Here is a 24,265-nt window from a genome sequence, read left to right as displayed (position 1 = left end):
TCAGAGATTCAGATACCTCCTGGTCCTTGGGGACACCTTTTCGGGATGGGTAGAAACATTTCCTACCACAAACAAAAGAGCCCACACCGTGGCCCAAATCCTCCTCACAGAAATTATCCCCAGGTTTGGCTTACCTTCATCCCTACAGTCTGATAAAGACCCAGAATTTATGTCCAAGGTCACCCAACAACTTGTCCAATTCTTACAGATACCCTGGAAATTTCACATTCCATTTCGTCCCCAGTCCTTAGGAAAGGTAGAAAGGATGAATAGAATAATCAAAGAAATTCTTACCAAACTATCCCTCGAGGTACATCTGGATTGGACTAAACTTTTGCTGATTGTTTTCCTCAAAGTACAGGCTTTGCCCAGAAAGCCCCTGGGGCTGAGCCCCTTTGAGGTGATGTACAGAAGGCCCATGCTCCCTCCTGGACTCCCCCCCGAACCGTCTCCCATACCAAGCTTCCTACACTCCCCTCTGCTGATGGAACTCTACAATACCCTCTAGAAGTACGTCAACCACAACTTGCCTGCCCCTGACCCCCAAACCCCCTTGCCCCCTTTACAAACTGGGGACGTGGTCTACCTGTCTAATAACCCACAGGGTGACCTAACCCCAGAGTGGCAGGGACCATTCAAAATCCTCCTCCTCACGCCGACTGCAGCTAAACTCAGAAGGTCACCTCCTGGGTACACCTCTCGCCTGAAACGGGTTACCTCCGACCCTGCTCTGCCCTCCTTAACTGACTTATCAGGTCTCCCTCACAGGACCCACCTCCTTAAAATTCACCCGGCGACAACCCCTGTCAACCATCCAAGAGGACACTGAATGACCCGGACACTCCTTAACCTACAACTGTCCCTGACCCAACTACTACAAGACCTCTGGACCAGCGCCCCGACCGGAACCTCCTTCGAAGATCTGACCACCCCGGTGTCTCATCCATGGCTCCAGGGGACCTTCTACAACCTAAGTCCAGAAGAAATTGATTTCTTTACTCTCATACATGAACACTGTTCCTCCTCAGATTCAAGCAACCACCAACTTGGGGCCTTCTGCCCCTCACCCTGACTGGCCTCTCCCCTTCTCTCTAACTATAACTGCACTCTTAATCTTAGTCCTTGCTATAAGCCCAGTAACTGTCTCCCCTCGGGACTGGTCACCTAGCCTTCATCTCTTCGTCGATATCGCCTACATTGTTAGCTGTGTTCTACTCCTAGGGTGCTATTTCCTCCACACTGCCTAACTAACAGACCCATGACTCCCCCTGTTCCTTATCCTTCCTGCACTCCCCTGCCTTCTGGCTAGTCCCTGCCCCTGCTCAGACATCTATTCCTATGTTCCTTCCTCATGTTATAATATGGCTCAAAGACCATGAACCTTGGGGGGGGCAGAAGTCTAAATCCCTACTCACTGTTAAAGTACAGAAGAGAGGGAATTTCGTGAGCACCTGCCATAAGCTAAATGGAAGAAATGTATGTTTCTATCCCATTACCCACTGGGGGTACTCAGACGGCAGTGGCTGCTGCTGCTGCTGCTGCTAAGTCACTTCAGTTGTGTCTGACTCTGTGAGACCCCATAGATGGCAGCCCACCAGGCTACCCCGTCTCTGGGATTCTTCAGGCAAGAACCCTGGAGTGGGGTGCCATTGCCTTCTCCAACGGGAGTGGGGTACTAGATTAATATCGGGAAAAGAAACAAGAACAAGTCATAAAGAACATAATTTCCCAGTTACAGGCTACCCCTGAGCCTTATAAACGCCTAGACCTCCTTTCCCAATTACAGCGTCTCCTAAAACCTCCCTCTGACAACCAACACCTTACCCGCCTTCTCAACTCTTCCTTCCAATTCTTCCAGTACACACAACACACATCCCAGTGTTGGATATGCATGTCACTGTCTCCCTCACCGCACATAGCAGTTCCCTTACCCTCAACCTGGTTGTCACAGGGCAACTGTACCTCCCTTCCCCAACAAAAAACTACACAACTCACTGGGCCAGTCTCTGACCATGTCCTTCTCTCAGCCTCTTCAAACCTAACCTGTATTAACTACTCTAGTCCCAACTACACTGGTCTTACAAACTCCGCTCCCTGCTCCTGTTCCACTTGGGTTCTCTGGAACAGCACAAATAATTGCACCAACCCGGGAATCTTCATTCTCTGTGGGACCTACGCATATTCATGTCTCCCCCTTGACCCCCTTGGACCTTGCATCTTGGTCTTCCTGACCCCAGGTCTAACATTCCTCAGAGAAGAGATAGAACAAATAGTCTACCCCCAAGGGGAACTTTCCCACAGGAAAAGACGAGCTGTCATAGTCCCCCTCCTGATTGGGACCGGCACAGCAGCAGCCCTAGGCACCGGGACCGGGGGCATCTCGACCTCGGCCCATTTCTACTACAAGCTGTCCCAAGAACTTAATGAGGATATGGAGCAGGTAGTGGAGTCCTTCGTTTTGGTCCAAAGACAAATTAACTCATTAGTTTCTGTGGCCCTACAAAATGGGCGAGCCCTGGACCTTCTCACCGCGGAAAAGGGAGGGAGCTGCCTTTTCCTAGGAGAGGACTGCTGCTATTTTGTTAATGAAACGGGCATAGTCCAGGGCAGAGTCAAAGAACTTAGAGACAGAATCGAATGCCGAAGAAAAGAGTTACAAAACCTTTACACTCCCCAAAACCTGTTCCAACTGGCCCTCCCTTGGTTGCTCCCTTTCTTGGGACCATTGGTACTTATCATTTTATTCCTCTTATTTGGACCTTGTCTCTTCAATCTCTTTCAAAGGTTTCTCCAAGAATGAATTTGGGTCATCTCTCGAGACCAGGTCAAGATCATTCTTAAGAGCCTCACCCCGACCTCAGGAAAAGGAGACCTGGGCCTTAGGACGATCCTCCGTTCCAGACCCAGAACCATCGTCCCTATCCAGCAGGAAGTAGCCAGAGAGATACAGTGCCCTTTTCCCCATTTCTTATGATTTCAGGGTCTGGAATGAAGGAGTCCTTGGGCCTAGAAAAGAAAACAACAGTCTCAAAGGCCCTTGCTGAATTATCTAGCTATGTGGGAAAACAAAACCGAACTTTTAAGTCCCACCCTGGTGCTCCAGGCTGGTTGCATCTACCTGGGACTTATCACCCCCTGCCCAGAAACCTCCCACCCCCTGTTCAACTACAAATGCCATCTCAACTAAAGATAACCCAAAACGTCCCACCTGATAATGTTTCCCTTATCGCTTCCACAAACCTCCCATTAAATATGAAGCCTCCCTGATCCCTCTTGCGCTCAGCCTGGTCGTTAGGCCGACTGTCACCCCTCCTTGGCTGAATAAAGGTAACCTACCTCCTTTGAGGTTGTCTCTCCTTTTCTGCCTCGGCCCAAACTATACCTTACAGCATCCTTTTAACATTTTTCATGTACTGAGCTCCTTCTCTTCCAGTCCCGGCTTCCTCCACCTCCACTTCACTTCTCCTTCCTTGTCTGTCTCTTAACCCCTTTCCCTCTTCATTTTCCCATGTTTTCCCTGCTTCCTGACATTTTCCTTTTCCTCCTTTTCTGCATGTGGTTGCCCGCATCTGATTCATCAGTACCAGATAGTGAGCATCTATCCCTGAGGATGCCGAGGGCACCAGAGGGAGGGAGGGATGGCTGCAGAACCACAGTCTTTGCCCTCAAGAAGCTCCACATTCCTTCTGGGACCTCTTATGAAAGGAACCACCTGGTGCAGCTGCTGTTGGATGTCCAGAAATCAGAAGAATATCAATGTCCCAGCACTTAACTTTCTGTTGATCCTCACTCATCACTACAACCCAAGCTTTAGTGTTATTTTTGAAGAGTTGCAGCCAACTCAGCCTTCTACAGGCTGCTCGTTCTGCCTTAAGGATTTTCCCAGTAGCCTCTGCTTCTCTTTCCCTCCTCTGATTTTCTACATTCTCATCTCCTCTTGCCACCTACAGAAAAATCAAAGTTGCAGACTTTTCAAACCATTCCTGACACTCTTACATCCCAAGAGAAAGATTTGATGGGACATAGACCTAGTTTAAATGAACCATTGTTTTTTTTTTTTCTCCCAGGTCCATCTATGATTTCAATTATCCAGATTTCCTTAGTCTTTTCTGAGCACGAAAAATTTAACAGAGGCTGTAAAATGTATCTCCCGGATTTTACTTTGGCAGCTACCCCATCCTCACTCCAGGTGCGCACACACAGTGACCCCTCCTTCTCCACTACCCAGAGATGCCTAGCCTAATACTGACTCATCAACTCTCTCTGTCCCGTGGTTCCCCTGCCCAGACCTATGGCTGTCCTCCACCAACTGCCATGGAATCTTCCAGCGAGGACATTCCACTCATCCTTCCCCACAGAGTTCCTCCCCTTCCCCAGCTTCTCCCTACTCCCAGTCCCTTTGGGATGAGCTCTGTGAATCCTCCAAAAGGCAGCCCCCACAGGATCCTTTTAGGATGGAAGGCACTGGCGGCTCCCCAGCCTTGGTGTGTCGCCACCAGGGGGCGTCCAAGGCATTTCCAAACGGCGGATGCTGGGTGTTTTGTTTTTTTAATATTGGAGCAGAAAGACAAGCTTGAAAATCCAATTTAGCAAGCATTCATTGAGTACCCACTGTTTGCCAGGCTTGTGCCCTGATTCGCCTGAACACAGAGCACGTTCCAGCCTCTACAAAAGACTCCTTGAAAAGAACCATTTGCCTCTCCAAGGAATCATTTTCTACCAACCAGCTCCTCTTACTGCCTGTGGTAACAGCATCCTCTCTCCCCCTCGGCCTCTTGCCTGCGTCCAGCCCCTCCCCACCCTTCCTGACCTTGGGAACACAGCTCCATGTCTGCTTCTCAGAGCCCAGACTCCCCACAGCAGACTGGAAACATCTCTAGGAACGCAGAGCAGTTGTGAAGTTCCCTGGGCAGGCACTTTCTCTTCTGGGTCCCCAACCCCCTTCTGTCAAAACTCCATCTCCTTCTCCGTCACTAGCCTCCTGAGAGTCCCCCAGACCCCCTGAGTGTGGAGAGTGGGCATTGAGTGAGGCCATTATCTGGGACACTGGGCTCAAGAGCACGACTTCTTCACTTGGGAGTTCCGACCCAGCTGGCAGAGACTCGGGAAGTGGTGATAACAATAACCATAATAATATTAATAATAACGTTGGGGCCCACGAAATGGCTGTGAAATCCTCTCTAATGATCCCTTATATTCATAAATCTCCTTCCTCCTAGACACTTCAGAGCCATTGCCCAACGAACCCTGCTAGCTTCCCTAGGAGGGACAATTAACCCCCTATTTTATGGTTGGAAAACTGAAGCCCTGAGAAGGTGAAGGAGTTGGCCGAGGTTACGCAGGGCGGTAGTGATGGCAGAATTTGTGAAAGTAGCACTCTCGCTTTCCTGTCCTTTACATCAAGACCCACCTAAGTGTGTGTGCCCAGGAACACACATTCTCACTGTCCATCCCAAATCGGCCTTGCCAGGGACCTCAACGTCTGGGAGACGCCGGAATCTGAGTAAAGGATTGTTGCCTAGGGCAACAAGGAGGGCCATCCTTGTCATGACCAAGGAGGGTGTCTCAGGGTTAGCCAAGGTTCTGGGGAAATCTGCCTCTGTCCTGTTGGACGCATCTGTGTCTAGCAGCATGCCAGTCACAACCAGGCCTTTCCAGACTTCAGGACTCGTGAGGAAAGAAGGGTGGGCTGCTTGCACAACAAGTCCCCCGCTGACAGTGCCAAGGACGTGTTCATTCGGAAAACCAGTATGGATGCAGGATTCCATTAACCCCATCCAGTCACAATATTAAGGATGGCAGTGCGGCCCCAGGAAGAAGAAGAGATGTGGTAGTCCTTGGGGGGAAGGAAAAAGTCTCCCAAACAAGAATAGCAGTTATTTGGCCTACATAGGAAGACACTGTGGTCATCAGCAAGGAAGGCAGGGAGAGCTGCTGCTGGCTCGGCTGACTGAATCTCAGCTTCACCAGGAGAGTACAGAGAAGTAAGGAGATGAGTTTTTCTAGTCTGAACTCAGAATGGAAAGGGGGAATGCGCTCTCTTTTGCAGCAGGAGGGAGTAAGTTTATCTAATCTAAGAGCTTCCTGGTTTACAAAGGAATGCCCTGGAGCCAGTGACAAGGATGAGCGCGGTGACATGCAGCCAATGTGAACACAGGTTCCAGTTAGCTTGGATACTGGGACTGGGAGAGTCACACGTGGGTGGGTCCCTCCTTGGAGAGCAGTGGAGACAAGGGTGACCGCAGCCTGGCCTTGATCCTTCCAGTCACTGATCCTTCCTGACAGGGCCCCCACCCACCAGCTCCACTCCTGACTCTGGTCGCATCCCCGAGCCCTCAGGGACAGTGACTCCCCCAGCTCCTGGTTCCCCGACTGAAACCGAGGCTGCTCATTGCTGAGATTTTACTAGAGTGCCCAGCTGGATCCCACCTTTGATCTGGCTTCAAAAAATTAAAAAAAAAAAAAAAAAGCAGTACCAGGAGAGTAATTTTGCCGACCTGCTGGGAAGGAAGGCAGGCTGGAGGCAGGTCCTGACCAGCCCGACCCACTCCTCCTTGGGCCTATCATCTGAAGGGGGCTAGGGGCCAAGGGAGCAGAAAGCCCTCTTTCCCCTTTGACTCCCCCCTCCCTTCTGGAGCGCTGACCTTGAGTTTGTCCTCCTTCCCTGCCCTGCCCACCTGCCTGCCAGTCAGAGAAAGGCTAAGAGGGACAGTACAGCTGCACCCCACCTTCTCCTGAATACGGGGCTCCCCACCCCAACCTCTTCCCTGGTGGACTGGATTCAAGTGGTGCCCTGCTTGGACTGGCAGTGCCTCCATCTCCTCCCCACCGTGCCCCGGCCTGGTCCTGGGGGTGCTGACCCACCACTCAGGGTGGGGCCTGGCAGTGAGTCTCTGTCCACCTGGCTGGGCACCCGAGACATTACTCAGTTAGCTGTCTCAGCGCCAGCTCTTGTCTTGGGAGGCTGGACTAAGGGGCGTGGAACGGAAGGCTAGGCTGGAGAGAGGGTGGGTCAGCCTTTTATGGGGCTTCCTCCCCGTCCCTCTCCCTGTGGCGCTGCCAGCCTGGCCCAGGATTTCCATCTTCTGGCAGCAGCCCCGCCCCCTCCCAGTTCAAAGGCTCTGGATCTCCACCTGTCCCACGATGCTCACCGGCCCCTTTCAAGTGGTTTGCAGTGCACCCCTCCCCCACCCAGCTGAAATTTAGGGCTTCTCAATACAGGTGCAGGGGACGTGGGGGACCAGGATGATGGGGTGCCGAGTCCAGAGTCAGGGAGGAGACCAAAATACACCCTTGAACCAACTAAACTGCCCCCGGTGTGGAGCCCTAGACACAGATAATCCTGCCACGGGTGGGGAAGGAGCCAGAGGTTTGGCCCAGGGGAAAACTGGCAGCTGAGTTGAGTGGGCAAGAACTGAGGGTGTGGGGCTGAGTCAAGTGCCTTCCACTCCTGAGAGTCCCAGCTCAGCTTTTTGGCTCATTGGCTGATCCGAGAGACGGCCGCTGAGCTCCGGGGTTTTCGTTGTTTGTGTGTTCTTATTGGGCCATCCTTATCTCCCTTCAGGTAACACTCCTACCCCAGGGACACACTCTGAAAGCACTCCTTAAATGTTGAGACTCTTCCAGAATTGTCGGGAACCCACCCGCACTCCTGCCCCCACTTCCAGGCCACTGTTGCCCTTTCCTTGTCTGGGAAAAGGGACCCTGGGAGCTTGAGCCCCACGGTCCCCAGAGGGAGGCACTCCTGGAGGTTGTCCCCTCTTCCTCCCCACCACATAGCCCCAGGCACCTCTCCCTGACCTGAGGGCAGAGAAGAGTCCAGGGTAGGGGAGGAAGTTGGGAGTCACCTGGTGGGGCGGGGTCCCCGCAGTGATAACCATCTTTCTGGCAGCTCCAACCTGTTCTCGTGGTGAGTAATTTTTTTTTCCTAGAGGAGAAAGGTGAAGGCTTTGGTGAGGAGTTACCCTGGCTCTGAAGTGTCCTCACAACTTCCCCAGGTCCCCTCCAGGCCTTGTGCAAGAGCTGTAAATCTCTCACCACCCACAGGCCTAGGGGGTGGGGGGAGGCTGCAGCTGAGACTTTCATGTTTGGAGGTTTTATGCATTTGCTCCTCAGTCAGGCTCCACAGCTCCCGCCTGGGGCCTCTCCCCAGCCTGTAAAAATCCAGTCCCATAAATCTCAGCTGCCCCCCAGAGGCTAGCAGCGTTCCTCCCACTCCACCCCCTACCCACAAGCATCCCCCCACCCAAGAGACAGCAGACACAGAGCAGCCGCAGGGGATGGGGAGGGGGCAGAAAAAGTTCTGAGCAGGGCACAACAGTTGGGTGAGGGGTTTTCCTCTCTTGCTGCAGCCTAGCTGGGTCCTGACCCTGTCACTGGGTGATCTGTTGCGGCAGCTTCCAGCGCTGGACGGGCTTCTGGGGAGTCCCTGATGGGGAGCCCCTGGCCTCCACTGCCTGCCGGCATCCACCTGAGCCTCCTGAGACAGGTGGCTGTCTGTCTGCCAAGCCCCCAGGTGCAGTCAGAGGTGGCAGGCAGCCCAGTGACTATGCCGCTCTCCTGGATCAAAAATGGGGAGCCTGAAGAATGGGAAAAGGTTATCATGGCTGAGACCCAGAGGGATGACCTGCATGGTCCAGGGGGATCAGAAGTAAGACACAGGTCGCAGCTTCGAAGCCTGATGGGGGAGGCTGGACACTCACCCTGGACCGAGGGGAGAGACAGGGTCTCAGGTTGAAGGCCCTGGGGAGTCTCAGGGCAGGGACAGGCAAGGAAGGGATGGGCTGGTGTCCGGTACAGGAGGGGCTCAGGAAGGACCAGATGAGAGCTGCAGAGTGTGCAGGGTGTTTCCCAGAGGAGGGAACAGTCTGTTCAAAGACTCCCAGGGGGAGAAGACGCAGCCTGGGCGGCAGGTTTGCCAGGAATGTGAGGAGCCTGTGCTTGGCTCTGCCCTTCCTAGAATCAGAGGTAGGAAGAGAGGAATAGCTTTCCTGCTGAAGGTCAGGAGAGGCAAGGTGGGCGGTGGGAGAGAGGGCTGGGGGGAGCAGAACACAGCCTCTACAGCAGAGGATCTCCCATCCTGGGGTCTCACTGACCCTCCTGGCTTTCAGGGTTCTCTGGCCCAAGGTTAGAAGCAAGTAAGTGCAGGTGTTAGTCACTCAGTGTCCGACTCTTTGCAACCGCATGGACTGTAGCCTGCCAGGCTCCTCTGTGCATAGGGATTATTCCCACAAGAATACTGAAGTGGGTTGCCATTTCCTACTCCAGGGGATGTTCCTGACCCAGGGATCAAACCTGGGTCTCCTGCACTGCAGACAGATTCTTTACCATCTGAACCACAGAGAAGTCCTAAGCTTAGAAGGGGTGTCCTCAAAATGGGAAGGGAAGAAGCCATCCAGCGTAGGTGACTGTGCAGTCTCTGGCTAAGACCCAGGTAGACAGGTCAGGTCCATTATCCCCAAGAGGAAACAAGAAGAGCTGTGTTCAGCATGGGCAATCTCGGAGAAACCCTTGGGAAACCCAGCTTCTCTGCCCCAGAAATCATCTCATCCACCCCCCACCCTGCTTCCCCCCATGTGGAAATTCAGCCTGACTTACATCCCATCTCTTCACTCCCATCGCCAAGCTAGGAAAGTGCTAGTGACTACAATCATTCAACATTTATTACATGCCAGGCTTACATGCTCTAAGTGCTTTGTATGTGCTTAGCCCCACTTTACAGATGAGAAAGCTGAGGCACAGTGAGCTTAAGTAACCTGCCCAGAATCAGTAGCTGGATAATGGCACAGTCAGGTGCAGCCTGGCTTTGGAGCCCGTGTTCTCCTCCCCTGCCCTCTACCTCAAGGTGCTGCGGCTGAGGCCAGAGCAGAGAGCATGCCTGCACTCCTCCTGACTCCCACAGAAGCCAGGGGGTGGTATCCTCTTTCCCAGGTTAGGAGCAGTGTGGCCTACCTACCATTCTGGTCCCCTCTGGGGCCCTTTGCCTCCCCGGGGATGCCTATTGCAGAAGCAGTATCATGGACTAGCAGCTGACTCCCACTGGATGCCTGCTTCCGCTAGCACCCAGCAACCATGGGGAGGCTGAAGTAACAAAAGTGAAACCAACTCAGCCGGTTTCCCGCCCCCACCAGGGGAAGAGGGAGCAGCCTCAGCTGGACAACAACCAATTAGGCACTTTTTATTGCCCACATTGAGGACTGTCATAATCCCCAGAGCTTGGCCAGGACGAAGAAGAGGAAATGGGATGGGACGGAAGTCCAAGATGCCTTCAGAGTTCATGCTAGCCATCTCTCTTCTTTCAGGTGGGAGAATGTTCTTCCTTCAGGAGAGGCCTGCAGCTGGGGAACTCAGAAGGTCTTCGTGTTTCACAACAATTCTTCAGCCTTGGAAAGGGGTTTTCTCTTGTCCTCGGGGAAGAGGAATCCCAAGTCTGTTTATTCCGGGGATAGGGTCGGCAGGGACCTAGGCTCACACCTGGGACCTGGACACAGACATGGAAGCCTCTGGCTCGTACCAGTGGGATGTTGGCATTAGGGATCAGGAAATTGCTGTTTTTTCAAGTACAATCTGACTCTTCTCTCAGATCACCAGTGCCCTCCTCCAGGCTGAACATTCCTCAAGACAGGTGTTTTGGGACTTCTGGTGGTCCAGTGGCTAAGACTTCACCTTTCAAAGCGGGAGTGTGGGTTTGATCCCTGGTCGGGGAACTAAGATCCCACATACTTTGTGACCAAATAAATCAGTAAATAAATAAAACTCTTTTAAAAAGAGATGTCATCCCAAGAGAGGGCCAGGCGTTTGTCCACTGACCCTTCCCTCAAGTGCTCAGAGCCTTATCCACAGTGGGCACCCCACCCCCTGCTGTCTATCAAACAATGATTCTGCCTTTGGCCTAAAGGGAGACTGGGAAATGTAGCCATAACCTTCCTCATCTATAAAATGGAGTAATAATAAGACCAACCTTAGGGTTTGTTGTGAAGGTTCAACCAGAAACTGTGTGTGCTTGATCCACAATAAGAGCTCAGTAAATGAGAGCTTTCATTAGCTCTTTGGGCAGCTGGCAAAAGGGAAGAGACGCCTTCTTGGGCAGCAGCTTTCTGCCAATCAGAAACTAGATGGGACCCCAGTCTCCTAGGTTTAAATGGGAGTAGCCAACACCAACCAGCCTGTTGGTTCTGTGTGGGTCTCTGCATGTCATTGCTTCAGAATACTGGGGAGAGGTGTGGTGGTTTCTTTTTCTTTTTTAACCACACTGCATGGCTTTTGGATCTTAGTTCTCTGACCAGGGATTGAGCCCGGACCAACACAGTGAAAGCACGAGTCCTAACCACTGGACTGCCAGGGAATTCTCAGGCATATGATGGTTTCTTTGCTAGGGTGGTGGTGGTCTCAAACCCAACAGAGATGTTCATTCAGCATAGGCAGGAGGATGGACACAATGACCTCTCCGAGACCATGGATTCTAAAATCAGTTGAAGGAGGTGAAAACACACCCAAGCTGAACACACACATCTTCTCTGTTGTGAATCGAGAAATGCCCCTGAGTTCAGAGTGGTCCACAGGCTGCTTCCCATATTAATACTGCATCTTGTCACGTGGAAGGGGACTTTGGGGTTGACAGGTTGACAGATGTCAGGAGGAAAAGGAGGCACTGCCTCCCCAGCTGGTTCTGCCCTGAGTAAGGACCCTGGGTGGGGCTGGGCAGGTTGACACTTGGCTTGGAGCCAGGGCCCTCAGGCGGGCAGGACAGGCCAGTGGGAGGAGAAGGGAGAACCGTGACAGTCCAAAAGAGATGGGGCAGACCCTCTGCCCTCTGTCTTGGCCTCCAAGGAAGAAGCAAGTGGGAAGGGGAAGAAAGGCAGGGTGGGATGAGGCGCTTTTAAAACTCTTGGGGGAAAATGCTTTTTCTTTTTCCTTCTTTTCAAATTAAAAGTCTCCCCCACTCGGAAGGAAGCCTTTCTCATAAGCTCCTCTCACTCCCTGGGTTTACCTTTGGGGTGATCTGTTTACAGGACTGGAGAAATGAGTGTGCCTGCCTTCCTCCACCCTCATCCCTCCCCAGGGCTGGCTGTTGGCTCTGCCTGCCAGTGGGCAGGGTCCTGTGCCCAGCACTGGGAATAGGTCCAGAAGGAGACTGTTTCAGGGAGCTCTTGGTTAGGTAGGGGAGACATGGTTCTAGACCACAAAGATTTCCCAGTCTGAGGGGAAAGACAGAACACATCCCTGATTCGTCATCAGAGTCCAGAAACAAGGACATACAGCAAATGAATGAAATCTTGAGGTGGTGCTGGAAAGATGGGGAGAAAATCCAGCAGAGGGGCTTCCTAGAGGAGAAGGTGAAGGAGATTTAGGGGGAGAGGCAAGTGAGTGTCACTTATCCTTAAGCTATGCCCATTTATCTGAAGAAGAAACTGCCTGAGACTTCACGGTAAATTTCAGCTTGGTTTCCAAATACCCCCTTTTTCCCAGGCTGGGGGAGGTTGCAAAGATAAGGTGCAGAGGAGGGGAAGCGGCAGAGAGCCGGACAGACCCGAAGGGGAGGGGGTAGGGGAGTGTGTCATTTGGTGAAGTTCCTCCCTGGCCCATGGATGACCCAAAGTCACTGAAATGACAGAGAGAGGCAAGTTGAACAGGTCCCTGTCTGGTGAGTCAGGGAGCCGGCTGGCCGTCTGATCCTATGAACTAAATCCCCAAATCTCTGGGATTTTAAAGGCTCCCCGTGTCCAGTTTTGACCACCACGTAGGAATCTGCCCCCTCCCTGACCCCCTCCTCTTCCTGCTCTCTGGCTGCTCTCTGACCTCCAAGCCTGGGGCCTGAGGGACCTGTTCTCTCTGGAAGGCTGAGTTACTTCTCCCCCTGACCAGATTTGGGGTAGACCTGGATCAAAATGTCAGGATGAAGAGGCCATGCAGATGGGCACAGGGCAGGGGAGGCCAGAAAAATCTGTTGTCCAGCTGCTGAGAGACCTGGTGACTGCTGGATCCCACTCCAGTAAATTCCAGTGGAATTTACCCTATTTAAGAGAGTGCCAGGGGCGGGAGTATGTCATGGGAGAGAAGGAAGAGTTCACAGGGGTCCCTGGAGCCCCTCTGTGTGGGTGTTAATTACCATTAGAGGGAGATCATTAGAAACAAACACTGCAGGGACTTTCCTGGCGGTCCAGTGGTTAGGCCATCCAGGCCTCTGCGCTTCCACTGCAGGGGCCTGGGTAAGATCCCTGGTAGGGGAACTAAGACCCCACAAGCAGTGTGGCAAAAAGAAGGAAAAAAAAAAAAAAAGAAGGAGAAGGAGGAAGAAATACTGCAGGGAACCAGACCCTTTGGCTCTGAGTCTGACCCCTTGGGGACATCAGGAATCTCCCATAAGTCCCTGCTCTAGGGAGGCCTAAGCCAGGCCAGCCCAGGGGGCTCCCCAGACACTTCCAAATCCAGACACTTGAACTGTGTGGCCTCTCCATGGGAAGGACCTCCTGAGGTGGTGTCTAAACCATCCCCCTGTTCCCAGGCACATTCATAGGAGTGGGTCTCCTTGGCAGAGTCAAAGGTTCTGTATGCCCCATTCAGAGCAGGGTGCGGCATAGGGGAGCAGGACACGAAGTCCTCCACTTTGTTGGAGGTAGACCCTGAGCCCTGGACGCTTCTCCCCCAGGCTCCAGGAGCTGGCACCGCAGGCCTGCGCCCGACTGGCGGGGGAGGCTTGGAGCCTGGCTGAGCCCCAGTCTTAGGAGGGAGGGAAGACGGTGGCGAGGGGGTGGGATGTCTCTTCCGCCTGGTAGATTAGTGACTCTGAGACAGGAGAGGGCCTGTCACCGGGCCCATAAATAAAGCAGCTGAGTCTCTCCCTCCATCTGTGTTTATCTGTCTGGCCTTGAGTTTCCGGGAGAGGAGATGTCTCCGCACCCCCAGCATCAAACGCCAGGCGCAGAGGGGAGGGGGGCAGCTTCTTCCCTCCGCTCTCTACCTCTACCGTTTCTGCTTCCTCAAGCCCTTCCTCTCAGCCCCTCTCTCTTTAGCATGGTCACTGACTCCAGGAGGACCTCTGAGAACAGGAAGAAGGAACAGGTGGGGTGGGGAGTATGGCCTGGGGTCTGTGCCAGACGGCTCTGCCATCCCGCCCGGTTGGTGCTGACCCTCCATGGACTTCAGAGAAGGTGCCCTGCTCCCCATGGGAGGGGAAGGGCAGGAATCAGCAGGCTGCGGTGGAGCAAGGCCCTCCTCAGGAGAGGGAGCCAGGCCTGCTCCTTAGGAGAGAGGGACCGTGAGGGACCAGCTAGCCGCCCTGAGGAGATCCTGCACCTCCGCTCAGACCCCCAGCTCATTCTTCCTCTCAGCACTCTCCTCCCCTCTTTCTGCCTCCCAGGGGCCTCAAAACTCCAGGATGTTCTTAGAATTCAAAACATACCACCAGGGATTTATAAAAGACTTTTGAAACATTAATCTTTTTTTTTTTTTTCATACTTATTTACTTATTTGGCTGCATGGGGTCTTAGTTATGGCGCACAGGTTCAGTAGTTGCAATGCGTAGGATTTAGTTCCCCAACCAGGGATCGAGCCCACGTCCCCTGCATTGCAAGGCAGATTCTTCTTCTCTTCTTCTTCTTTTTAATTCTTTAAATATTTATTTATTTATTTGATGGCTGCAATTTGTCTTTGTAGCACAGGTTTCTCTAGTTGTGGAGACTGGGGGCTACTCTCTAGCTGTGGCTGCTTTTGTTGTGGAGGACGAGCTCTAGGACCTCGGGCTTCAGTAGTTGTTGTACATGGGTTCAGCAGTTGTGGCACACAGGCTTAGCTGCACTGAGGCCTGTGGGAGCCAGTATCTCCTGCATTGCAAGGCAGATTCTTCACCACTGGACCACCAGGGAAGCACCCCCTTTTTAAAAATTTTATTTATATATTTTTGGCCACACCCTGTGGAACTTCCCCAACCAGGGATTGAACCTGTACTCCCTGAATTGGAAGGGTAGAGTCTTAACCACTGGGCTACCAGGGAAGTCCCTACCAGGGTTTTCTATCCCCAGACCACTTGCATGGATATCACTGGGCAAGGGGAGAAATGCTTGTCTAAATGCACATTCCCGGGACCTCAGAGACTGCCTAAATCAAGAGGGGCTTGGGACCTTTTGTTTTAGTGAGCATCGCAGGTGATGCTGGTCTAATTCAAGCTTGAGAACAACCCCCTTGTGCTAAATGAGGGCGGGCACTCCTCACCACACCTGCAGGCCCAGCTCAGTTCTTGGGACACAGTAAATGTTCAATAAACGCCTGTCAACTGAATGTATTTCTAGCGATTACTCCTTCTTTCACTCCAGCTTTCTTCCCTGGCCCTCTCCAACAATCCCAAATCTACACTTCCTACTTTCTGCTGAGGTGGTAACCTGTCAGCCAGACCCCTCAGTGTCACAGGTCTTTAAATAGATGTCACCTGCATTTATCACTGGCACTCACAGAAACACTCTAATAGCAGGGATTTTAGGTTCGTGAGCAGATTGGTGGGGAGGACCCACTGGGGCAGGTGAGGCCCCGCAGAGTCGACTTGGGGAACCATCTCTGTCACTCAACTACAGGGAGTATGGTGGGGTTTGGGGCTCCTGTGCAGAGGGCAAGGAGTGGCAGGAGCCAGAGAAGGAGCAAGTCATAGAGAAGGAAAAGTGTATTAATAGAAACTGTGTGAAAGAAGCCCCACAGGCTAGATGAGGTCCAAGGAAGAAGAGAGCATACCTGTTGCACAACTCAGGTCAGTGGCCTTTGGAATCTTCCAAAGGCCCCAGCATCCCAGCCAGGAAAGCATTCTATCTAAGCCTCAGTTTCTCTGAATTGCGAATCACCACCTCTGGAAAGAGAGGCAAGTCTCCTTCAGATGTGGAGCCTCTTTGTATCAGGTTTGCATTGCATTTGCATTAATTTTCTTGGGCTGGACCAACAAATGTAGTATACGAATTAATACCAAGCGGCAGGTTCCCAGGTAAGGAGTCTCTCTGAGGTGAAGGCAGAGAAGCTGTGGATGAGCGACACTCAGGAAGATGCATGCAGCGTCAGTGGCCCCTCCACCCCCTCAGGCTTACTCTGACAGGTTTTCCAGCCCCGGAGTAGAGAGGATAGACTAGGACTTTCGGATCCCAGACACTGCCGGCCCCAGGAAACCTAGGAGGGCAGTGAACAAGGGACCTCCAAGCATTCTGGCGGTGGTGAGGGCAGTTCTAATGAGAAGTGTTCTCAGACCCCCCAGGGCAGCAGAGAGACTGAGAGCCAGCCCCAGGATCCCACTAACAAGGCAGATGGCAAATATTTGCCCTGAGGTCTTAGAGAGGGATGACGGGAGGCAGGAGGCTAGGAGAGGAGGAGGGAGGGTAGGAGGCAGATTGCAGGCCAGTTTCCTGAGGAAGAGGCAGAACGACCCCCAGGCAGGAGAGGGAGATGGCAAAATCAGCCACCTGGCCATGGCACGAAGTTGAAGAAGAAGTTGAGAAATCAGCCAGTGAAGAGCTGGGAGAGGCAGACTGTCTGGGTCCCTCCTCCCCTGAGAAGGGCCCCTGCTGAACAAGGCTCTAGGCAAGTCAGGGAGGCAGAGTCCTCAACCCTAGGGGAAGGTCCTAATCTGATGGTAGAGACACAGTTCCACCCAGGTGGGGGCCTCTGTCCCAAGGACACCGTCCAGGCCCTTAGGAAGGCCCTAGTCCAATGGAAGAGACACAGTCATTGCCTGCAGCCTGTGCTGGGGGCAGGGGGCGGGGGCAGAAGGGGATATTACACACATTCTCAAAATTACTTAGGAGTTCTTTCAGCAACAATAACAACACAGCCAAACTTAGGGGACAAACAATGCCTTTCACAGACGGAGGGGCCCCAACATAAGGGAGCAATCAGTTCAGCAGGCTTAATCAGGAGAGGCTTCCTGAAGCAGATTCTGAGCGAGATTTTGAAGAGAAAGTCAGGGGTTAGGGGTTCACTCTCCATGGAACTGGAGCAGGGAAGGGTGGGAGCTGATGGGGATGAAGATGGGGATGGTGGTCTCAGAGGTCTCTGAGCAACAACACCAGATGGCCCTGAGACATATGGAAGAGCTTTATTCCAGAGGTGGTCCTTTGACATTCAGAGGAACCAAGCCCTAGAGAAGGGCTTGAACCTAGAGAAGGGACTTGAACAAGATAACCCAGCAAGTTAGGGGCTGAGACCAGAGACCAGATTTTAGGGCTCCTAGTCTGAACTCTTTCCCCTCCCACAGTTGGCACATGGATAACCTAGGGTTGTTGTCAGAAGGCTCCAGGAGCCCTGCCATCCTCCAGGTGGGCTCTTAGTGCAGGGGAAAGTACCTGAATTTCTTGAGGCCTCTTTTTCCCCATCTGTACTTTGGGCTCTTTCATCTAAAGAGGGGAAAGTCCTTTGCAGGAAGGCCCTAAATGAATCCAAGGTATTAACAGGACTTAACTAACAGTTTTCCTGTAGCAAACATGGGTGGGTGGAGAGTCGGGGGTGGGAGGTGGGGGGCGGGGGGTAGGGTCAGCGGAGGCTGAAGTACTCCCAGCTCATCAGGCATATCTCACTTCCAAAAGGGCCTGATCCGAAGATTTTTGAGGGGGGGCAATAAAAGAAGACAAATTTGCATTTGATTTGCATATCAACTGTGTGAATTCCAGGTCTGGCCACGTGCTCTGGAATCTCCCTGGCTCCTGCTCCCTCCTCTGTGGTTTCCCACCTGCCTGGGAGCCTCCCGGTTGCCAGTTGTGTGGCCACAGCTGGGGAAGAGGGGTGAGGGGGGTTCAGATGCTGGCCACTGGCTTCCCCAGGACTCGCACAGAGTCGTCCGCGCCCCAGCCCCGCCCTGGGTCCTGCTCGCCTCGCTCTCCTGGGTGCCCAGGAGGCCTCCCCGAGGCCTTGTGGGAGGCTCCGGGCTGGCTGAGCGCTGGCTCTAATCATGCTGAGGGCCTCCTACAGCTCTGCCTGCCCCAACCGGGACCCCCTCTGAGGGTAACCCAGCGGGAGTCCCTCGGGCCCCCCTGCCCGCGGGGGCCGGTGAGAGCGGTCCCTGCTCTCTCAGCCCCCGCGCCCTCGGCGAGGCCGGGTGCTCAGCGGCAGTGGGCCGGCGAAGGGCTGTCCCCTCCCACTGGAGCCAAATAATTGCCTCCTGCTTTGTTGTGTGGTGTCTGGGGCCCGGGGCCTCTCATTTGTGGGGACGTGCTGTGGCGAGAGCCTCCCAGCGTAATTACCCTCCTCCCCATCGCCGCCGCCGCCGCCACTGAGCCTCCTGCGTCCGCTGGGCCTTACTCACCCCCGCCGGCCTGCAGCTCCCCCCGCGGCCCAGACACAGGGAACTCCCCTCCCCGGTCCCCAAGTGTCCTTTCCCGGCAAACTACCTCTCGGCCTCCCCCAACCCACCCTTCCACGCCCGCAAGCCGGAGTGGGGAGGAGCAGTCCCGGCGATGGCCAGGGTCTTTGTCCGGGACAGGGACCTGAAAGGCTATTTCTGATCTGGACAAACCCCCACCCCTGTCCCTGCCCCGCAACCTGATCCAGGCCTGGGCTTTGGGCACGTGCCTCGCTTTGCGCAACATCTGGACAGGCGCTGCACCTGTCCGGACTCGCTCCCAGGGAGGGCTGGAGCTACCTGCGACCCTGATACCTGGAAGAAAACACTCCACTCTAGCCTCTTCTGTTTTTTTTTTTTTCCCCCTCCCATTTGCCATTTCTCAACCACCTGTTTACCCATTTGCTGTAAAGGAAAGGAGGAAAAGAGAGAGAGAGATTGAGAGAGAGGGCCTGAGGCGCACCCAAAGACAAAGGAAGAAACAGACACACGCAAAGAAACAGAGACTACGGAGAGCAAGAGGCACACAGAGACAAAGGACAGAGAAATGCAGAGGCCTTTACTTAAAACGGTGACACAAGAAGAAACAGAAAGAACAAACAAAATTAGAGAAAACAAGCTCCTTATTTCTTGTATTCTATTAAACCTTGGGTAACTCTTGGAGCATAGATCATTGAGGTTGAATGAAAGTTGGACTTGGAGGATGAAGGGAGGTAGTAAGAAGCATTGAGATGAGCCAAGACTTTTTTTTTTTTAATTGAAGTGTAGTTGATTTACAACATCATGTTAATTTCAGGTATACAACATAGAGACTTAATATTTTTATAGATTATACTCCAATTAAAGGCACTACAAAATAATGTCTATATTTCCCTGTGATGTACAAAAACTCTTAAATTATGAAAAGACAGTCACATATCTCAAAGGTTGGCTCACAGTAGGTGTTCAATCCATCATTGTTGATGGCAGATGACCCCTCTCTTCTGAAGCTCCAACAACTGAAAATTTGAATGCCATTTATAGGGATGTAGGATGGACTTGAGGGGGACTTTTCAAGCATAAGAACCATTTGTCATTCAGCAAATATTTATAGAGCTCCTACTATGGGCCAGTCACTGTTCTGGGTGCTTCTGATATAATTAATGAACAAAACAAGGGTCCTTGAGAATACTTCAGAAGGTCAAGGACTCTGCCTGCTGGAAGGAAGCTCAGAAAAGTACAAATCCCTCTTAGTGTGTTTTAGTGGAGCTGCTTAGAGAGGATGAGTTCAACGGATGCTGAGATTTGCCAGAAGACTAGGGAAGGTGGCTCTTGGCTCCAGGTTATGGAGACCGTCAATCAAACCAGTGGGCACCAGGTCTCCCCACTAAGTTAGGAGCAGGAAAGAGTGGGTCCCTCCTGAGGTCACATAGCACAGGCAGAGGTTCAGTGTCTGATATGACTGGGTTCTGGGCTACCCACTGAGAAACCCAGACATTTATGCCAACCAGACAATGTCAGGGGAAGCACCATCATTGTGTTCGTGCATTTCTCTCCTGGTTCTTTCCTTGGTCTCTTCACACACGTCTTGCCACCTCAGTTATCAGGAAGTTGTCCCAAAGGTCCAGCTCAAAACCCTCTCCCTCAGTGGCAGTAGAAGAAAGCAATGCCTCCTACCCTTTTCCAGGGTAGAGGAAAGACAAAGAAGCAAGGATGTCATTTGATGAGGTGGAGACCAAAGGCTTCTCCACGAACACCCCTCCACCTCTCCCCAGATACCTCTTTAGGCCCTGAAGCAGAGGAGGAAGATGAAAGGGACAGAGCTGACCTTAGGGGATGGGGGGGTGGAGAAGGTGGGAGTGGACTGGAAATGGATTTCAGGAGCAGATAGAGGGGGTGGGGCAGAGGAAAGCAGAGATTCTGACAATCTCATTGGTTCCCTGGGCATCAAAGCATCCATTGGCTTTCAGCAAAATAGCAGTGGTTAGCGTGTTAGTATGAGTATTGGGGGGGGGTGGCTGGAAAAGGGGTACAAGAGCCTCCCCCAGTGTGTTGACTCTGTACAGTTTCTTATCCCCCTTCTTATCCACACACACACACACAGTCCAGAAATTCTCCAGGAATCTGGCCCCACTAGGTCTTCATTCTGGAGTGATCACTATGATCTTCTAGCCGAGGAAAGAGACCAATATGAGAGGTCCTTCAAGGATTCATAAAGCATAGTTTTGGCTTGATATGTAAAAATCTTTTAATGCAAACATTTATTGAAGTATGAGATGCATATAGAAAGGTGGCTCAAGAGGAAGATAGGATATGTGGCTGATTTGTCTCGTTGTAAGGCAGAAACCAGCACAACATTGTAAAGCAATTTTCTTCCCATTAAACAATAAATTAAAAGAAAACAAACAAAAAGAGAAAGGTGCCACAAGTACATGATAGAAGTAAATTAAAAAATGAAGTGAAAATTCACAAAGTGAACACACTTGGGTAACCAGCACTCAGCTCAAGGAACAGAATTTGACCAGCACCCCAAAGCCCTCACTGTGTCCCCTCCAGTTATTAACCCCTACCCAGGAGTAATAGAATATTCTGACTTCGAAGAGCATATAGGTTTTTTTTTTCTGATTTTTCGACCATCATGTAAATGCAGTCATGTAGTGTGCTCTTGGTATCTGGCCTCTTTCACTGCAGGAGTTTGCGAGATTCATCCTTTGCTAAAGTTTGAACCCATCCATGAGGAGACTGATGGGATGTATCAGAGATCATTCCCTTTGGGTCTCAAACTCAGGCTCCCCTGAGATCCCTTTCTGTATCCCCAGTTCCCAAACAGGAAGAACACTCTGGGAGACCTTGTTCTCTCGGGGCTCCTATCCAAGCAGGGATCTGGGAACTGCTGGTCCCAGACCACACCCCTCTAAAGGGACTCAGAGGAAGTCCCCAACCTGGGCAGGGTTAATTAGATGGCGCTTTGAGATCTCAGGATGAAAGGACTGCCTAGGGCCATTGTCCTTGGCCTGTTGTCCAGCTTGGCAGGGGAGGGGAGGAAGTACGCTACCCCCTCAGGCCCAGGGATGGGGCATCAGCCTATTGGGGTTGGCACCGCCAGGTTCTGGAGGATTCTCTGCTCTGAGAAGCTCCTGCCCAAAGAGGCAGGAAGCCCAGGGCCGGGAGACTGGGGAGAGGGGATTCAAGGGCCCACGCCCCTGGGGTCTGCCTCCCTGCCTCCCGGGCAGCGCCCAGACAGCCCGGCTCTGGTGCCGTGTGTGGTTTCAGGATAAGCTGCCGATGCCACCCAGAGCGCCCTGCTGACAGACAAGGATCTCACCCGCTTTCAAAGACGCCCTTTCATCTGCCAGGGCTAATTACACCTGCAGAGAGGAGGAGAGGGCACTGGAGCCAGCCCCCTCCCTCTTCCCCCGTCCCAGCTCCCAAGCCCCCTGCCTCAGGAGCCCTTCTCCTCCCTCCCATCTGCCTGTTCTAAAGCCCCAGCAGCAGCCTCAGCACCTGCCAATTATGGCTCCTCTAGTGACAAGTGGCCCTGACTTCTGGGAGGGAGGACCCGTGAGGTCAGCTGGCTGGAGGGTGGGCCTGTGTGTGTACAAGAAGCTTGGGGCTTGGGGGGTCTGGGTGGCATTAGGAGGGTTGCTGAATGGCTCTAGAGAGTAGGTCCTGAGAGTGTGAAAGTTCAAGTCCCCAGCGGAGGCAGTTTAATGGTGGCCATGAGCACCTGGGCTCTGACTCAGGAAGCTCTGGGTTGGAGTCTGTGTTCCATTACCTTATCAGCTGCAAGACTTTCCTCTCATTTATTCAAGCCTCAGTTTTCTCTCCTGTAAAATGGGGATATTAATACCTACCTCACAATGATTGTGAAGCCCTGAGCCTTTAGCAGGAGTGCATCTTTAGAAAGGGAAAGATGCCACACTATGTGAAAAGACTCTCGGGACCCCCAAGACTGAGTAAGTCCCCATAGTACTTGATGTCTACTCCTCTGCAGCCCTTAGTGCATGCTTGGCAACAACCTGTTTATTGGTCTGAGTCGCCTATCCCGTCACCTTGCAAATTCCCTGAGGCGCCATATTGGATCTGCCTCCAGCCCGGTGCCCAGAACACAGCAGGTGCTCACTATAGGGTCTGCAGGTGAGGGAGGGGGAGTGTGTGATGGAGGCACATGAGTGCAGGTCTCCTCTGGAGTGAGGGTCTCTGCGTGAGCATGTGTGTGACCACTGCAGGTCACAGTGACACCATGAGGGAGTATGTCCGTCAGCACCAGCACACGTGGTCACTGTGGGCCGACAGGGAGTGGAGTGACTCCGTGGTATCTGTCTGTGTTTGGTTCTGAATGAGCCTCTCAGTGAGTGATGATCTATGAGAGTGTGTGGATGAGTGCAAGTGTGTGTGTGGGTGTGATGGCAGAGGATCGACGTGACTGTGTGTGAAGTTGTGTCTGGAGTCTGAGGGTGGTGGGGGCCGCATACAAGTCTGACTGAGCCTGAGGGTTGGTTTAGGGTTTCCACGGGTGATGAGGTCTTTAGAGGAGCAGAAAAGGTCCCCAACCAGGGGCTTCTTCCTTCCCAGGCCCCTCACCTCAGGGCTGGGAGGGAAACACCGTGCGAGCCCACTCCCTAACACCACAGCCCTCCTCCCTGTCCTGGTCCGTGGGAACAGGTGAGGTGCTGGTGGCGAGTTTCTTTGGGAGGCCTTGGAAGCTCAGTGGCTCCAGGGGAGGGGGGCGGAGGAGGGTCAGAGCCCCCTCCTGCCCTGCCCTAGCCCTGACTGGCTGTAGAGCCAAGCAGTGATCTGCCCTTGCATGGAGCCCTGATTCCACACTTCTAGTGTTGGCTGGGGGGCTCTATACTCAGAGCCTTATTGGTCCTACTACCCCAAAGCAAGGGAGTTCTTGGCATCTAACCCAAATTTTCTATATGCCAGGCCCACCCACACCCTGCCCTCCCCTTGTCAGCATCCTTACATGGACACAAACCACTGATGGTGGATACCCTGGATGCTCAAGTCAGGGGGCACCATCGACATCACATTTTTGCCCCTTTCCTTCTAAGCGTCATCATTTCTCTTCACCTCCCCACGTTCCCTCCTCTGACTCTATGCATCTCGGGAAACACAATTGCCCAAGCTCATCCTGACAGCAGGTCCTGCTGGGAGTCTAACTGATTCTCTTCATGTTCTCAGGCCCTGTTTGGGGGCGGGTTCCAGGCGGACCCCACTGGAACAGCGTGATGAGACGGGATCTGACGGCCGGCTGAGGTCACTGGCCACTGAAGTACGTCAGCAGAGGGTGTGTATGTCCCAGCTGGCCACACAGCCTCCTTTCATCCTTTGTTCTGCCTGCCCGGCCCATTCCCACCACGGATTCTTGGATTCCCAGCGTGGCATGTCCGATGAGCCAGAGTCTTCGCCCGGACATGATTCTTTCCATGCCCTGCCCTCTGCTCATCTCCTCCTCCCTGTCTCTCTTCCAGCCACTTTCAGGGTGGAGGGGTGGGGGCAGTTGCTTGCAGTCTGCCCCCGCCACCTCCACCATCGCCCCTCTTCTTACCAAGCCCCCACTGGCCACCAGGGGAATTGTGGTCAGACACAAGGAAGTTTGTTTGTTTGTTTTTTTCACAAGGAATTTTTATCAGGAGTATCATGTGGCAAGGCCCTACTTCCCTTGGGAGCAAGGGAGCGCTGGTCAGTGGGTTGGGAGGGAAGGGAACACGTGTGCCTGGGCAAAGAGTGGATGGGGGACTTCTCCCTTCAGCTCTTCATGTTGTCCCCGGCACCGTTCACCACAGATGTCTGGCTGCTCCTGTCTGGCAGCCAATCCCCAAAGATTTCTCCATTCACCCTGGCATAAAACTGGGTTTCCCACATCCTAGAAATGGTTGTTCACATTGGACCCTGCCAGCGGCCTGTCTGACCCCGTAGTTGTCCTGGCTCCCAGCTCCCTCCCAGGCGTCACGATGCTGCCCCAGCCTGAGCCCG

General features: G+C 53.0%; 1 long non-coding RNA gene across 1 annotated transcript; it reads left to right on the top strand.

Moving 5' to 3' along the window:
- The first annotated feature begins 7,705 nt into the window (after positions 1 to 7,705).
- On the top strand, positions 7,706 to 10,755 carry LOC129651276 (uncharacterized). The gene is made up of 2 exons (XR_008714080.1): positions 7,706 to 7,909; positions 10,302 to 10,755. It is a non-coding gene; the product is annotated as an uncharacterized LOC129651276 (long non-coding RNA).
- Positions 10,756 to 24,265: the final 13,510 nt, after the last annotated feature.

This window comes from Bubalus kerabau, chromosome 4 (genome assembly GCF_029407905.1).
Source record: "Bubalus kerabau isolate K-KA32 ecotype Philippines breed swamp buffalo chromosome 4, PCC_UOA_SB_1v2, whole genome shotgun sequence".
NCBI lineage: Eukaryota > Metazoa > Chordata > Mammalia > Artiodactyla > Bovidae > Bubalus > Bubalus kerabau.
This window is presented reverse-complemented; position numbering and strand designations above follow the sequence as displayed.